The following is a 14,735-nucleotide window of genomic DNA, read 5'->3' as shown; positions in this document are numbered from 1 at the left end:
ATGTGCTTTTACTCAATTCGGGAACCTCACAAGCCAAATTTGTAGTATTTTGCACGATTGCAAGAGATGTTTGCATGTTGACGGTTGAAGTGGAAGCTCGAATTGAGCTTGCTAGAGAGTGATTTGATAAGCCTTCGATAGCTCAGTTGGTGGAGCGGAGGACTGTGATGGTAAAACAGGCATCCTTAGGTCGCTGGTTCAAATCCGGCTCGAAGGACTTTTGCCAAATGCAAATTTTATTGAATACTTGGAAAGTAAAATACTTGGAAAATAAAATAACAGACAATTTATAATTATATTATATTTCATCACTGAAAATAGATGCCTTTTGCTTTGAGGCTGTGGCCACGTTATGTTTCTGCCCAACACCAATCTTCATTGGTTTCCTGTGAGGTGTTTTGGATCCCCATCTCTTGCTATGAACTGGCAAAACAGCAGAATCCCCTTGACAATCTTGATTTCTCAAGGGAAATGAGAGAACACTATACACCATCCAAGATATTAAAATATTGTCAAGGCCCAACACGGCTGAATACTCTGAGGAGATGGCCTGTGAGGCGCCGCCTTTCAACTTTTCCCCCTTAGTATGGTGGTCAGTAACATGCGGGAGACTGCGGAGGGGGTCATTTTTTTAATTGGGAACTGATGTGCTTTTACTCAATTCGGGAACCTCACAAGCCAAATTTGTAGTATTTTGCACGAATTGCAAGAGATGTTTACAAGTCGACGGTTGAAGTTGAAGCTCGTATTGAGTTTGCTAGAGAATGATTTGCCAAGCGTTCGATAGCTCAGTTGGTAGAGCGGAGGACTGTAGTGATAAAACAGGCATCCTTAGGTCGCTTCTTCAAATCCGGCTCGAAGGACTTTTGCCAAATGCACATTTTATTGAATACTTGGAAAGTAAAATACTTGGAAAGTAAAATAACAGACAATTTATAATTATATTATATTTCATCACTGAAAATAGATGCCTTTTGCTTTGAGGCTGTGGCCACGTTATTTTTCTGTCCAACACAAATCTTCATTGGTTTCCTGTGAGGTGTTTTGGATCCCCATCTCTTGCTATGAACTGGCAAAACAGCAGAATCCCCTTGACAATCTTGATTTCTCAAGGAAAATGAGAGAACACTATACACCATCCAAGATATTAAAATATTGTCAAGGCCCAACACGGCTGAATACTCTGAGGAGATGGCCTGTGAGGTGCCGCCTTTCAACTTTTCCCCCCTTAGTATGGTGGTCAGTAACATGCGGGAGACTGCGGAGGGGGTCATTTTTTTAATTGGGAACTGATGTGCTTTTACTCAATTCGGGAACCTCACAAGCCAAATTTGTAGTATTTTGCACGAATTGCAAGAGATGTTTGCATGTCGACGGTTGAAGTGGAAGCTCGAATTGAGCTAGCTAGAGAATGATTTGCCAAGCCTTCGATAGCTCAGTTGGTAGAGCGGAGGACTGTAGTGGTAAAACAGGCATCCTTAGGTCGCTGGTTCAAATCCGGCTCGAAGGACTTTTGACAAATGCAAATTTTATTGAATACTTGGAAAGTAAAATACTTGGAAAATAAAATAACAGACAATTTATAATTATATTATATTTCCTCACTGAAAATAGATGCCTTTTGCTTTGAGGCTCTGGCCACGTTATTTTTCTGTCCAACACGAATCTTCATTGGTTTCCTGCGAGGTGTTTTGGATCCCCATCTCTTGCTATGAACTGGCAAAACAGCAGAATCTCCTTGACAATCTTGATTTCTCAAGGAAAATGAGAGAACACTATACACCATCCAAGGTATTAAAATATTGTCAAGGCCCAACACTGCGGAATACTCTGAGGAGATGGCCTGTGAGGCGCCGCCTTTCAACTTTTCCCCCTTAGTATGGTGGTCAGTAACATGCGGGAGACTGCAGAGTGGGTTATTTTTTTAATTGTCAACTGATGTGCTTTTACTCAATTCGGGAACCTCACAAGCCAAATTTGTAGTATTTTGCACGAATTGCAAGAGATGTTTGCATGTCGACAGCTGAAGTGGAAGCTCGTATTGAGCTTGCTAGAGAACAATTTGCCAAGCCTTTGATAGCTCAGTTGGTAGAGCGGAGGGCTGTAGTGGTAAAAGAGGCATCCTTAGGTCGCTCGTTCAAATCCGGCTCGAAGGACTTTTGCCAAATGCAAATTTTATTGAATACTTGGAAAGTACAATACTTGGAAAATAACATAACAGACAATTTATAATTATATTATATTTCATCACTGAAAATAGATGCCTTTTGCTTTGAGGCTGTGGCCACGTTATGTTTCTGTCCAACACCAATCTTCATTGGTTTCCTGTGAGGTGTTTTGGATCCCCATCTCTTGCTATGAACTGGCAAAACAGCAGAATCCCCTTGACAATCTTGATTTCTCAAGGGAAATGAGAGAACACTATACACCATCCAAGATATTAAAATATTGTCAAGGCCCAACACGGCTGAATACTCTGAGGAGATGGCCTGTCAGGCGCCGCCTTTCAACTTTTCCTCCTTACTGTGCTGGTCAGTAACATGCGGGAGACTGCGGAGGGGGTCATTTTCTTAATTGGGAACTGATGTGCTTTTACTCAATTCGGGAACCTCACAAGCCAAATTTGTAGTATTTTGCACGAATTGCAAGAGATGTTTACAAGTCGACGGTTGAAGTTGAAGCTCGTATTGAGTTTGCTAGAGAATGATTGGCCAAGCGTTCGATAGCTCAGTTGGTAGAGCGGAGGACTGTAGTGATAAAACAGGCATCCTTAGGTCGCTTCTTCAAATCCGGCTCGAAGGACTTTTGCCAAATGCACATTTTATTGAATACTTGGAAAGTAAAATACTTGGAAAGTAAAATAACAGACAATTTATAATTATATTATATTTCATCACTGAAAATAGATGCCTTTTGCTTTGAGGCTGTGGCCACGTTATTTTTCTGTCCAACACAAATCTTCATTGGTTTCCTGTGAGGTGTTTTGGATCCCCATCTCTTGCTATGAACTGGCAAAACAGCAGAATCCCCTTGACAATCTTGATTTCTCAAGGAAAATGAGAGAACACTATACACCATCCAAGATATTAAAATATTGTCAAGGCCCAACACGGCTGAATACTCTGAGGAGATGGCCTGTGAGGTGCCGCCTTTCAACTTTTCCCCCCTTAGTATGGTGGTCAGTAACATGCGGGAGACTGCGGAGGGGGTCATTTTTTTAATTGGGAACTGATGTGCTTTTACTCAATTCGGGAACCTCACAAGCCAAATTTGTAGTATTTTGCACGAATTGCAAGAGATGTTTGCATGTCGACGGTTGAAGTGGAAGCTCGAATTGAGCTAGCTAGAGAATGATTTGCCAAGCCTTCGATAGCTCAGTTGGTAGAGTGGAGGACTGTAGTGATAAAACAGGCATCCTTAGGTTGCTGGTTCAAATCCGGCTCGAAGGACTTTTGACAAATGCAAATTTTATTGTATACTTGGAAAGTAAAATACTTGGAAAATAAAATAACAGACAATTTATAATTATATTATATTTCCTCACTGAAAATAGATGCCTTTTGCTTTGAGGCTCTGGCCACGTTATTTTTCTGTCCAACACGAATCTTCATTGGTTTCCTGCGAGGTGTTTTGGATCCCCATCTCTTTCTATGAACTGGCAAAACAGCAGAATCTCCTTGACAATCTTGATTTCTCAAGGAAAATGAGAGAACACTATACACCATCCAAGGTATTAAAATATTGTCAAGGCCCAACACTGCGGAATACTCTGAGGAGATGGCCTGTGAGGCGCCGCCTTTCAACTTTTCCCCCTTAGTATGGTGGTCAGTAACATGCGGGAGACTGCAGAGTGGGTTATTTTTTTAATTGTCAACTGATGTGCTTTTACTCAATTCGGGAACCTCACAAGCCAAATTTGTAGTATTTTGCACGAATTGCAAGAGATGTTTGCATGTCGACAGCTGAAGTGGAAGCTCGTATTGAGCTTGCTAGAGAACAATTTGCCAAGCCTTTGATAGCTCAGTTGGTAGAGCGGAGGGCTGTAGTGGTAAAAGAGGCATCCTTAGGTCGCTCGTTCAAATCCGGCTCGAAGGACTTTTGCCAAATGCAAATTTTATTGAATACTTGGAAAGTACAATACTTGGAAAATAACATAACAGACAATTTATAATTATATTATATTTCATCACTGAAAATAGATGCCTTTTGCTTTGAGGCTGTGGCCACGTTATGTTTCTGTCCAACACCAATCTTCATTGGTTTCCTGTGAGGTGTTTTGGATCCCCATCTCTTGCTATGAACTGGCAAAACAGCAGAATCCCCTTGACAATCTTGATTTCTCAAGGGAAATGAGAGAACACTATACACCATCCAAGATATTAAAATATTGTCAAGGCCCAACACGGCTGAATACTCTGAGGAGATGGCCTGTCAGGCGCCGCCTTTCAACTTTTCCTCCTTACTGTGCTGGTCAGTAACATGCGGGAGACTGCGGAGGGGGTCATTTTCTTAATTGGGAACTGATGTGCTTTTACTCAATTCGGGAACCTCACAAGCCAAATTTGTAGTATTTTGCACGAATTGCAAGAGATGTTTACAAGTCGACGGTTGAAGTGGAAGCTCGTATTGAGTTTGCTAGAGTTGATTTGCCAAGCCTTCGATAGCTCAGTTGGTAGAGCGGAGGACTGTAGTTGTAAAACAAGCATCCTTAGGTCGCTGGTTCAAATCCGGCTTGAAGGACTTTTGCCAAATGCAAATTTTATTGAATACTTGGAAAGTAAAATACTTGGAAAGTAAAATAACAGACAATTTATAATTATATTATATTTCATCACTGAAAATAGATGCCTTTTGCTTTGAGGCTGTGGCCACGTTATTTTTCTGTCCAACACCAATCTTCATTGGTTTCCTGTGAGGTGTTTTGGATCCCCATCTCTTGCTATGAACTGGCAAAACAGCAGAATCCCCTTGACAATCTTCATTTCTCAAGGGAAATGAGAGAACACTATACACCATCCAAGATATTAAAATATTGTCAAGGCCCAACACGGCTGAATACTCTGAGGAGATGGCCTGTGAGGCGCCGCCTTTCAACTTTTCCCCCTTAGTATGGTGGTCAGTAACATGCAGGAGACTGCGGAGGGGGTCATTTTTTTAATTGGGAACTGATGTGCTTTTACTCAATTCGGGAACCTCACAGGCCAAATTTGTAGTATTTTGCACGAATTGCAAGAGATGTTTACAAGTCGACGGTTGAAGTTGAAGCTCGTATTGAGTTTGCTAGAGAATGATTTGCCAAGCGTTCGATAGCTCAGTTGGTAGAGCGGAGGACTGTAGTGATAAAACAGGCATCCTTAGGTCGCTTCTTCAAATCCGGCTCAAAGGACTTTTGCCAAATGCACATTTTATTGAATACTTGGAAAGTAAAATACTTGGAAAGTAAAATAACAGACAATTTATAATTATATTATATTTCATCACTGAAAATAGATGCCTTTTGCTTTGAGGCTGTGGCCACGTTATGTTTCTGTCCAACACCAATCTTCATTGGTTTCCTGTGAGGTGTTTTGGATCCCCATCTCTTGCTATGAACTGGCAAAACAGCAGAATCCCCTTGACAATCTTGATTTCTCAAGGGAAATGAGAGAACACTATACACCATCCAAGATATTAAAATATTGTCAAGGCCCAACACGGCTGAATACTCTGAGGAGATGGCCTGTGAGGCGCCGCCTTTCAACTTTTCCCCCTTAGTATGGTGGTCAGTAACATGCGGGAGACTGCGGAGGGGGTCATTTTTTTAATTGGGAACTGATGTGCTTTTACTCAATTCGGGAACCTCACAAGCCAAATTTGTAGTATTTTGCACGAATTGCAAGAGATGTTTACAAGTCGACGGTTGAAGTTGAAGCTCGTATTGAGTTTGCTAGAGAATGATTTGCCAAGCGTTCGATAGCTCAGGTGGTAGAGCGGAGGACTGTAGTGGTAAAACAAGCATCCTTAGGTCGCTGGTTCAAATCCGGCTCGAAGGGCTTTTGCCAAATGAACATTTTATTGAATACTTGGAAAGTAAAATAACAGACAATTTATAATTATATTATATTTCATCACTGAAAATAGATGCCTTTTGCTTTGAGGCTGTGGCCACGTTATTTTTCTGTCCAACACGAATCTTCATTGGTTTCCTGTGAGGTGTTTTGGATCCCCATCTCTTGCTATGAACTGACAAAACAGCAGAATCCCCTTGACAATCTTGATTTCTCAAGGGAAATGGGAGAACACTATACACCATCCAAGATATTAAAATATTGTCAAGGCGGAACACTGATGAATACTCTGAGGAGATGGCCTGTGAGGCGCCGCCTTTCAACTTTTCCTCCTTAGTATGGTGGTCAGTAACATGCGGGAGACTGCGGAGGGGGTCATTTTTTTAATTGGGAACTGATGTGCTTTTACTCAATTCGGGAACCTCACAAGCCAAATTTGTAGTATTTTGCACGATTGCAAGAGATGTTTGCATGTCGACGGTTGAAGTGGAAGCTCGAATTGAGCTTGCTAGAGAGTGATTTGATAAGCCTTCGATAGCTCAGTTGGTAGAGCGGAGGACTGTAGTGGTAAAACAGGCATCCTTAGGTCGCTGGTTCAAATCCGGCTCGAAGGACTTTTGCCAAATGCAAATTTTATTGAATACTTGGAAAGTAAAATACTTGGAAAATAAAATAACAGACAATTTATAATTATATTATATTTCATCACTGAAAATAGATGCCTTTTGCTTTGAGGCTGTGGCCACGTTATGTTTCTGCCCAACACCAATCTTCATTGGTTTCCTGTGAGGTGTTTTGGATCCCCATCTCTTGCTATGAACTGGCAAAACAGCAGAATCCCCTTGACAATCTTGATTTCTCAAGGGAAATGAGAGAACACTATACACCATCCAAGATATTAAAATATTGTCAAGGCCCAACACGGCTGAATACTCTGAGGAGATGGCCTGTGAGGCGCCGCCTTTCAACTTTTCCCCCTTAGTATGGTGGTCAGTAACATGCGGGAGACTGCGGAGGGGGTCATTTTTTTAATTGGGAACTGATGTGCTTTTACTCAATTCGGGAACCTCACAAGCCAAATTTGTAGTATTTTGCACGAATTGCAAGAGATGTTTACAAGTCGACGGTTGAAGTGGAAGCTCGTATTGAGTTTGCTAGAGATTGATTTGCCAAGCCTTAGATAGCTCAGTTGGTAGAGCGGAGGACTGTAGTGGTAAAACAGGCATCCTTAGGTCGCTGGTTCAAATCCGGCTCAAAGGACTTTTGCCAAATGCACATTTTAATGAATACTTGGAAAGTAAAATACTTGGAAAGTATAATAACAGACAATTTATAATTATATTATATTTCATCACTGAAAATAGATGCCTTTTGCTTTGAGGCTGTGGCCATGTTATTTTTCTGTCCAACACGAATCTTCATTTGTTTCCTGTGAGGTGTTTTGGATCCCCATCTCTTGCTATGAACTGGCAAAACAGCAGAATCCCCTTTACAATCTTGATTTCTCAAAGGAAATAAGAGAACACTATACACCATGCAAGATATTAAAATATTGTCAAGGCCCAACACGGCTGAATACTGTGAGGAGATGGCCTGTGAGGCACCGCCTTTCAACTTTTCCCCCTTAGTATGGTGGTCAGTAACATGCGGGAGACTGCGGAGGGGGTCATTTTTTTAATTGGGAACTGATGTGCTTTTACTCAATTCGGGAACCTCACAAGCCAAATTTGTAGTATTTTGCACGAATTGCAAGAGATGTTTGCATGTCGACGGTTGAAGTCGAAGCTCGTATTGAGCTTGCTAGAGACTGATTTGCCAAGCCTTCGATAGCTCAGTTGGTACAGCGGAGGACTGTAGTGGTAAAACAGACATCCTTAGGTCGCTGGTTCAAATCCGGCTCGAAGGACTTTTGCCAAATGCACATTTTATTGAATACTTGGAAAGTAACATACTTGGAAAGTAAAATAACAGACAATTTATAATTATATTATATTTCATCACTGAAAATAGATGCCTTTTGCTTTGAGGCTGTGACCATGTTATTTTTCTGTCCAACACCAATCTTCTTTGGTTTCCTGTGAGGTGTTTTTTTGATCCCCATCTCTTGCTATGAACTGGCAAAACAGCATAATCCCCTTGACAATCTTGATTTCTCAAGGAAAATGAGAGAACACTATACACCATCCAAGATATTAAAATATTGTCAAGGCCCAACACGGCTGAATACTCTGAGGAGATGGCCTGTGAGGTGCCGCCTTTCAACTTTTCCCCCTTAGTATGGTGGTCAGTAACATGCGGGAGACTGCGGAGGGGGTAATTTTTTTAATTGGGAACTGATGTGCTTTTACTCAATTCGGGAACCTCACAAGCCAAATTTGTAGTATTTTGCACGAATTGCAAGAGATGTTTGCATGTCGACGGTTGAAGTGGAAGCTCGAATTGAGCTAGCTAGAGAATGATTTGCCAAGCCTTCGATAGCTCAGTTGGTAGAGCGGAGGACTGTAGTGGTAAAACAGGCATCCTTAGGTCACTGGTTCAAATCCGGCTCGAAGGAGTTTTGACAAATGCAAATTTTATTGAATACTTGGAAAGTAAAATACTTGGAAAATAAAATAACAGACAATTTATAATTATATTATATTTCCTCACTGAAAATAGATGCCTTTTGCTTTGAGGCTCTGGCCACGTTATTTTTCTGTCCAACACGAATCTTCATTGGTTTCCTGCGAGGTGTTTTGGATCCCCATCTCTTGCTATGAACTGGCAAAACAGCAGAATCTCCTTGACAATCTTGATTTCTCAAGGAAAATGAGAGAACACTATATGTGATGTCACGTGTCCCGAAAGCAGGGTCACGTGACATGCCACCGCCGGAAGTGATTAATAAAGGTATCACCGGAACTGGCGTCTAAACGCCAGTCCGGGTTTACGCAACCACAGAGGTAGTCGTGTGAATCATTGCTGCGCCGCCCCCGCGCATCGCGACTCGCAACAGGCCCCCGCGTGCAGGCCGCGCCTCCCAGCTGGCCTCCCTGCAGAGGCCTGCAGGTCAACATCACACTGGCGACGAGGATGGGATGTGGATCGCGAGCCCCGAAAACAACGGCGGTTTTCGCGCCCACGGACCCGCGCTTACATACTCGCGGAGCCGGCAAGATAACAACGCCGGCCCCGCCCACGATCTGGAAAGCGGCCCCGGCAGCAGCGGAAAGCGGCCCCAGCACCCCGGGGCCCCTACGAAAAAAAAAAAAGAAAAAAAAAAAAAAACAATTTTTTTTTCTTCTTCTCTATCTCGCCCAACTCAACTACAACCCGGGGGAACAGCCTCCCTATTCCTGGCAGCTACGCCCAGCATCAGATCACGACCTCACGACAGGAGAGAAGCAGGGACGCAGGCCTGCCGAACCAAAGCGCCACACGTGCGACCGCACGCTGCAGGCCCTCGCAGGCCCAACCACCACCAGACAGTAAGCTGAAACTCAACGCCGCAACGCCGCGGAACACAACATGTCCGACCCGACATTCAGCCCGTCCGAGTCCGGCGCTAGGTCCACGTCGAGGAGGAGCCTCACCGAAGACCGTTCAGACCCCTCGCTTACCACGTTCATGCCACCCTTTGACCCGTTCACCAACGGAGCGGCCATCAGGTGGGAAATTTGGATACAACAATTCGAGATGCACCTCGACGCGAGAGACATCATTACGCCCAAGAAAATGCGCACCTTCCTCCTCCTCAACATAGGATCTGCCGCCCTGCGCCTGTTCAACGCCACACCGAACAGAGGCGGCGACGCCAACTACACAGCAGCAAAAGCCGCCCTTTCTAACATGTTCAAACCAGACCTCAACCCCGACTACGAGCGGTTCCATTTCTGCATGGCGAGACAACGGGAGAAAGAGACAGTGGACAAGTTTCACGCTCGCCTCCGCGAAATGGCCGTAGGATGCGAATTTCCGGACGAGGAGTTCGCCATACGCCTCCAAATCATTAACGGCATCTCCTCTGAGAAACTGAGGAGAGCAATATTATCAGAGAAGAATGTAAGACTATCACGCATCCTCGAGATGGCAAGACTCCGCGAGCAAACAGAAGAACAAGTGGCAGTCATGGAAGCCGCCATCCAGAGGCTTCCGATAGACAACACAGGACCAACAGAAGACATAGCAGCAATTTCCCGACACCAGGGCACCCGCCCGAAGCAGAACCCGAGAGGGCAACCACCACAAAGGCGTGACCAATCGTGCAAGTGGTGCGGAGGCCCATGGCATAAAGGAGACTCCTGCCCTGCATGGGGATCAACGTGCAAGAAATGCAACCGCCTGAATCACTACGCGGCGGTCTGCCTAAACCCACCGAACAAAAATGACCGTGATGCAGACCCGCGGCCATCTCAAGAACCACGCAGGAGATTCGCACCCAATGAAACACGCCAAACACCGCGGAGAGGAAAAGCCAGAGCAGTCGACGAATCACAAAGATCCCAGACCACGAGTGATAGCGACGAAAGCGACAGCGACTCATCCCCCGAAAGGCAAGGCAAAGAAAGGAGGAAGAAAGGGAAAAGACGCACACACCGAGTGCACTTAATATCGGCAGTGGACCCACGGAAAGCACGACGAAAGAGGAGACCAACATGCACCATCCTCTCTGACGGAAGCCCACTGAAAGTTATCATCGACACCGGAGCCACAGTAAATGTCATGCCCGTGACAGAATTCAACAGTCTCAACCCCAAGCCAACACTCCTCAAGAGGAAAGTCAGGCTATACGCCTATGGATCAAAGAAACCCCTGCCTGTGCGAGGATCATTCAAATCCGACTTTGCCCACAATAACACCAGCTGCAGAGCCCGTATATACGTAGTAGATGCCGGGTGTGAGACTCTCCTTAGCTGCAAGACAGCCGAAAAGTTAGAACTGATTCACTTCGCATTCAATACACAACACGATGAACTACACGACCTGTTGGGGCGACACAAAAAGCTTTTCCAAGGCATCGGACGCCTAAAAGGGAGAACGGTTAAGCTACACATAGACCCGACCATCGAACCCAAAGCAGTACGGCACAGGCGAATACCTTTCCACCTGAGAGAGGCCGTGGAGAAGGAGTTACTCAAACTCGAAGACGCAGGGATCATCGAAAAGACGTCTGGACCAACCCCGTGGGTTTCACCGATGGTAGTAGCCCAGAAGCCAAAACAACCGGGCGCCGTAAGGATATGTATCGACATGCGTCTCCCCAACATAGCCATCGGCCGTGAGCGCCATGTCACTCCCACCATTGACGAACTCATTGTAGACCTAACGGGCGCGACAATCTTTAGCAAGCTCGACCTCCGGTCCGGCTATCATCAACTAAAACTATCAAAAGAATCCAGATATATCACGACATTTTCATCCCATCTTGGCCTGATGCGATACAAAAGACTCAATTTTGGAATATCATCAGCGGCAGAAGTATTCCAGCATGAGATCAGGAAAGTCATTACAGGCCTCGAAGGAACCACTAACATCAGTGACGACATCCTCGTATATGCATCGAACAAGGACGACCATCACCAACGCCTCGCAGCAGTCCTAAGGAGACTCGAGGATGCCGGACTGACCCTCAACGCAGACAAGTGCGAATTCAACAAAAAGGAACTCTGTTTCTTCGGATACATTTTCAGCGCAGCAGGAGTATCCCCGGACCCATCAAAAGTACAAGACATAAAAGAATTCGAACCACCAAAGTCAGCCTCGGAGGTGAGAAGTTTTATGGGGATGGCCACCTACTGTGCCCGGTTCATCCCTGATCTCGCAAGCATCGCCAATCCACTCAGGGACCTAACCAAGAAAGATCGACAGTGGGAGTGGACGGAAGTCCACCAACAAGCCTTTCAACTGATAAAAGACTCCCTATCCGCCTCCACCACCATGGCGTTTTTCAACGTGGACCGACAGACCGAACTCCTTGTCGACGCCAGCCCAGTTGGCCTGGGGGCCGTGCTGACCCAAACAGACAAAGACGGCACGGTATTTCCAATCGCGTTTGCCAGCAGAGCTCTCACCAAACCGGAATTAAACTACGCACACATCGAGAAGGAAGCGTTGGCCATTCTGTGGGGATGTCGCCATTTTAAAGTCTACCTACTAGGGAAGCAAGCTAAAGTCTTCACCGACCACAAGCCTCTGGTCCCGATATTCCGAGGCTCCGCACCACACCCTCCCGCCCGCATTGAAAAGTGGATGTTGCAGCTGCAACCCTACAACATCGCAGTAGAGTACCGCCCAGGATCAGACAACCCGGCAGACTACCTGTCCCGCCATCCGCGGCCAGCCACTGACAAGGAACAGCACCACGCAACAAAAACAGACGAACACGTCTGCCACGTGATAGCGTGCGCCCGACCACGAGCAATGACACTACAAGAAGTAGTACAAGAAACTGCAGGAGACACAGTCCTGAAGCATACGACAGCGGCTATTCAGTCGGGCAACTGGAAAACATACCTCATGTCAATGTCTCACCGAACAACCGCAGCCCAAGCCAAACTCAGGGCTTTGTTCGGCATCAGGCATGAACTATCCGTAGCACCCGAAGGCGTAATACTGAAAGGACACAGGATCATATTGCCAGAATCCCTCGAGGCCAGAGCACTCAAACTGGCCCACAGTGGACACCAGGGGATCGTCAAGTCAACCGCCTACTTAAAATCCCGGATGTGGATGCCGAACATGCACCAGAGAATCGCAGAAATCGTAGAATCCTGCACAGCATGCCAAGCATCACAGAGACCAGAAAACCCCGAACCCCTCAGCTGCGCCCCCCGAAGCACAAAACGATGGGAGGCAGTCAGTATGGACCACTGCACCATCGCCGGGGAAGGATACCTGCTAGTGGTAATAGACGAATTCAGCAGATACCCAGAAGTCGAGCATGTAGCATCAACAAACACCGAAACCACCATTCTCACACTGGAGAAAATATTCGCAACTCACGGCATTCCCAAGAAAATCAAAAGTGACAACGGCCCGTCGTTTGCCAGTCAAGAACTAAAAGAATTTTTCAAAGAGGTCAATGTCAAACACCAACGCATCACCCCGAGATGGCCTCAGGCAAACGGTGACGCAGAGCGCTTTATGGGATCACTGAACAAGATCATCAGGATCGCCAAGAATCAAGGACACCCCTGGCTGAAAGCTGTATTCCGGTTTCTGAGGACACACCGTCAAACCCCTCACTCAGCCACAGGAGTCAGCCCAGCGGCCCTCATGTTTGGAGTTCCAATCCAGGCAGAGCTCCCGATACACCCAGACTGGGCAGCGCCTGACCCGGACATCACTGAGATGGAAGCAAGACGAGAAAGACACAATGAGCGTGAAAGCATTGCTCGACGAGCACAACACAGAGAAATAAACCCGGGAGACACGGTCCTCGTCAGGAACCGGGCAACACCGAAGAAGATGTCCTTAAATTTCGAAGCCCGCCCGTGGACCGTCACGACCACCAACCACAGCATGATCACAGCAACCCGAGGGAAAGAGACGGTGACCAGAAATATCTCCCACTTCAGGAAAGTACCTCAAGAACTATGGGAAGAACAACAATCGCCCCAGAGATGTGAAGTGGCGCGTTCACCCCAAGCGCACACGCCCCAGCAGACCACAGAAGCACCGGAAGAAACTAACGATGCAGAAGAAGCCGCCACAGGAGACGCGCCACCAGAAAGGAGCACCCGTTACTGCCTGAGAGACAGACCCAGACCGTCCTCCCGCCTTCAAGGATATGTCGTGAATGAGATACACCAAGGAAGACGGCCGCAAAGACTGGGATTCCCACACATTCAGAAGTAAGACTCAAAGTAAAATAGCTGGGACTAAAATGGAGGGGGGGGGGACATTTTGCCTCTAACTTGGGGAGGAATGTGATGTCACGTGTCCCGAAAGCAGGGTCACGTGACATGCCACCGCCGGAAGTGATTAATAAAGGTATCACCGGAACTGGCGTCTAAACGCCAGTCCGGGTTTACGCAACCACAGAGGTAGTCGTGTGAATCATTGCTGCGCCGCCCCCGCGCATCGCGACTCGCAACAGGCCCCCGCGTGCAGGCCGCGCCTCCCAGCTGGCCTCCCTGCAGAGGCCTGCAGGTCAACATCACACTATACACCATCCAAGGTATTAAAATATTGTCAAGGCCCAACACTGCTGAATACTCTGAGGAGATGGCCTGTGAGGCGCCGCCTTTCAACTTTTCCCCCTTAGTATGGTGGTCAGTAACATGCGGGAGACTGCAGAGTGGGTTATTTTTTTAATTGTCAACTGATGTGCTTTTACTCAATTCGGGAACCTCACAAGCCAAATTTGTAGTATTTTGCACGAATTGCAAGAGATGTTTGCATGTCGACAGCTGAAGTGGAAGCTCGTATTGAGCTTGCTAGAGAACAATTTTCCAAGCCTTCGATAGCTTAGTTGGTAGAGCGGAGGGCTGTGGTGGTAAAAGAGGCATCCTTAGGTCGCTCGTTCAAATCCGGCTCGAAGGACTTTTGCCAAATGCAAATTTTATTGAATACTTGGAAAGTACAATACTTGGAAAATAACATAACAGACAATTTATAATTATATTATATTTCATCACTGAAAATAGATGCCTTTTGCTTTGAGGCTGTGGCCACGTTATGTTTCTGTCCAACACCAATCTTCATTGG

At 46.0% G+C, this 14,735-nt stretch overlaps 5 non-coding genes across 5 annotated transcripts; all 5 read left to right on the top strand.

Annotated features, from left to right (window-relative positions):
* Positions 1–131: 131 nt before the first annotated feature.
* On the top strand, positions 132–217 carry TRNAH-GUG (transfer RNA histidin (anticodon GUG)). The gene is given in 2 exon segments: positions 132–168; positions 182–217. It is a non-coding gene; the product is annotated as a tRNA-His (tRNA).
* Positions 218–1,424: 1,207 nt separating this feature from the next.
* TRNAY-GUA (transfer RNA tyrosine (anticodon GUA)) lies at positions 1,425–1,510 on the top strand. The gene is given in 2 exon segments: positions 1,425–1,461; positions 1,475–1,510. It is a non-coding gene; the product is annotated as a tRNA-Tyr (tRNA).
* Positions 1,511–4,654: 3,144 nt separating this feature from the next.
* Positions 4,655–4,740, top strand: TRNAY-GUA (transfer RNA tyrosine (anticodon GUA)). The gene is given in 2 exon segments: positions 4,655–4,691; positions 4,705–4,740. It is a non-coding gene; the product is annotated as a tRNA-Tyr (tRNA).
* A 1,835-nt stretch (positions 4,741–6,575) lies between these two features.
* Positions 6,576–6,661, top strand: TRNAY-GUA (transfer RNA tyrosine (anticodon GUA)). The gene is given in 2 exon segments: positions 6,576–6,612; positions 6,626–6,661. It is a non-coding gene; the product is annotated as a tRNA-Tyr (tRNA).
* A 7,823-nt stretch (positions 6,662–14,484) lies between these two features.
* On the top strand, positions 14,485–14,570 carry TRNAH-GUG (transfer RNA histidin (anticodon GUG)). The gene is given in 2 exon segments: positions 14,485–14,521; positions 14,535–14,570. It is a non-coding gene; the product is annotated as a tRNA-His (tRNA).
* The last annotated feature ends 165 nt before the right edge of the window (positions 14,571–14,735 follow it).

Source organism: Ambystoma mexicanum, chromosome 1p (genome assembly GCF_040938575.1).
Source record: "Ambystoma mexicanum isolate Mex_15411 chromosome 1p, UKY_AmexF1_1, whole genome shotgun sequence".
Classification (NCBI taxonomy): Eukaryota; Metazoa; Chordata; class Amphibia; order Caudata; family Ambystomatidae; genus Ambystoma; species Ambystoma mexicanum.
This window is presented reverse-complemented; position numbering and strand designations above follow the sequence as displayed.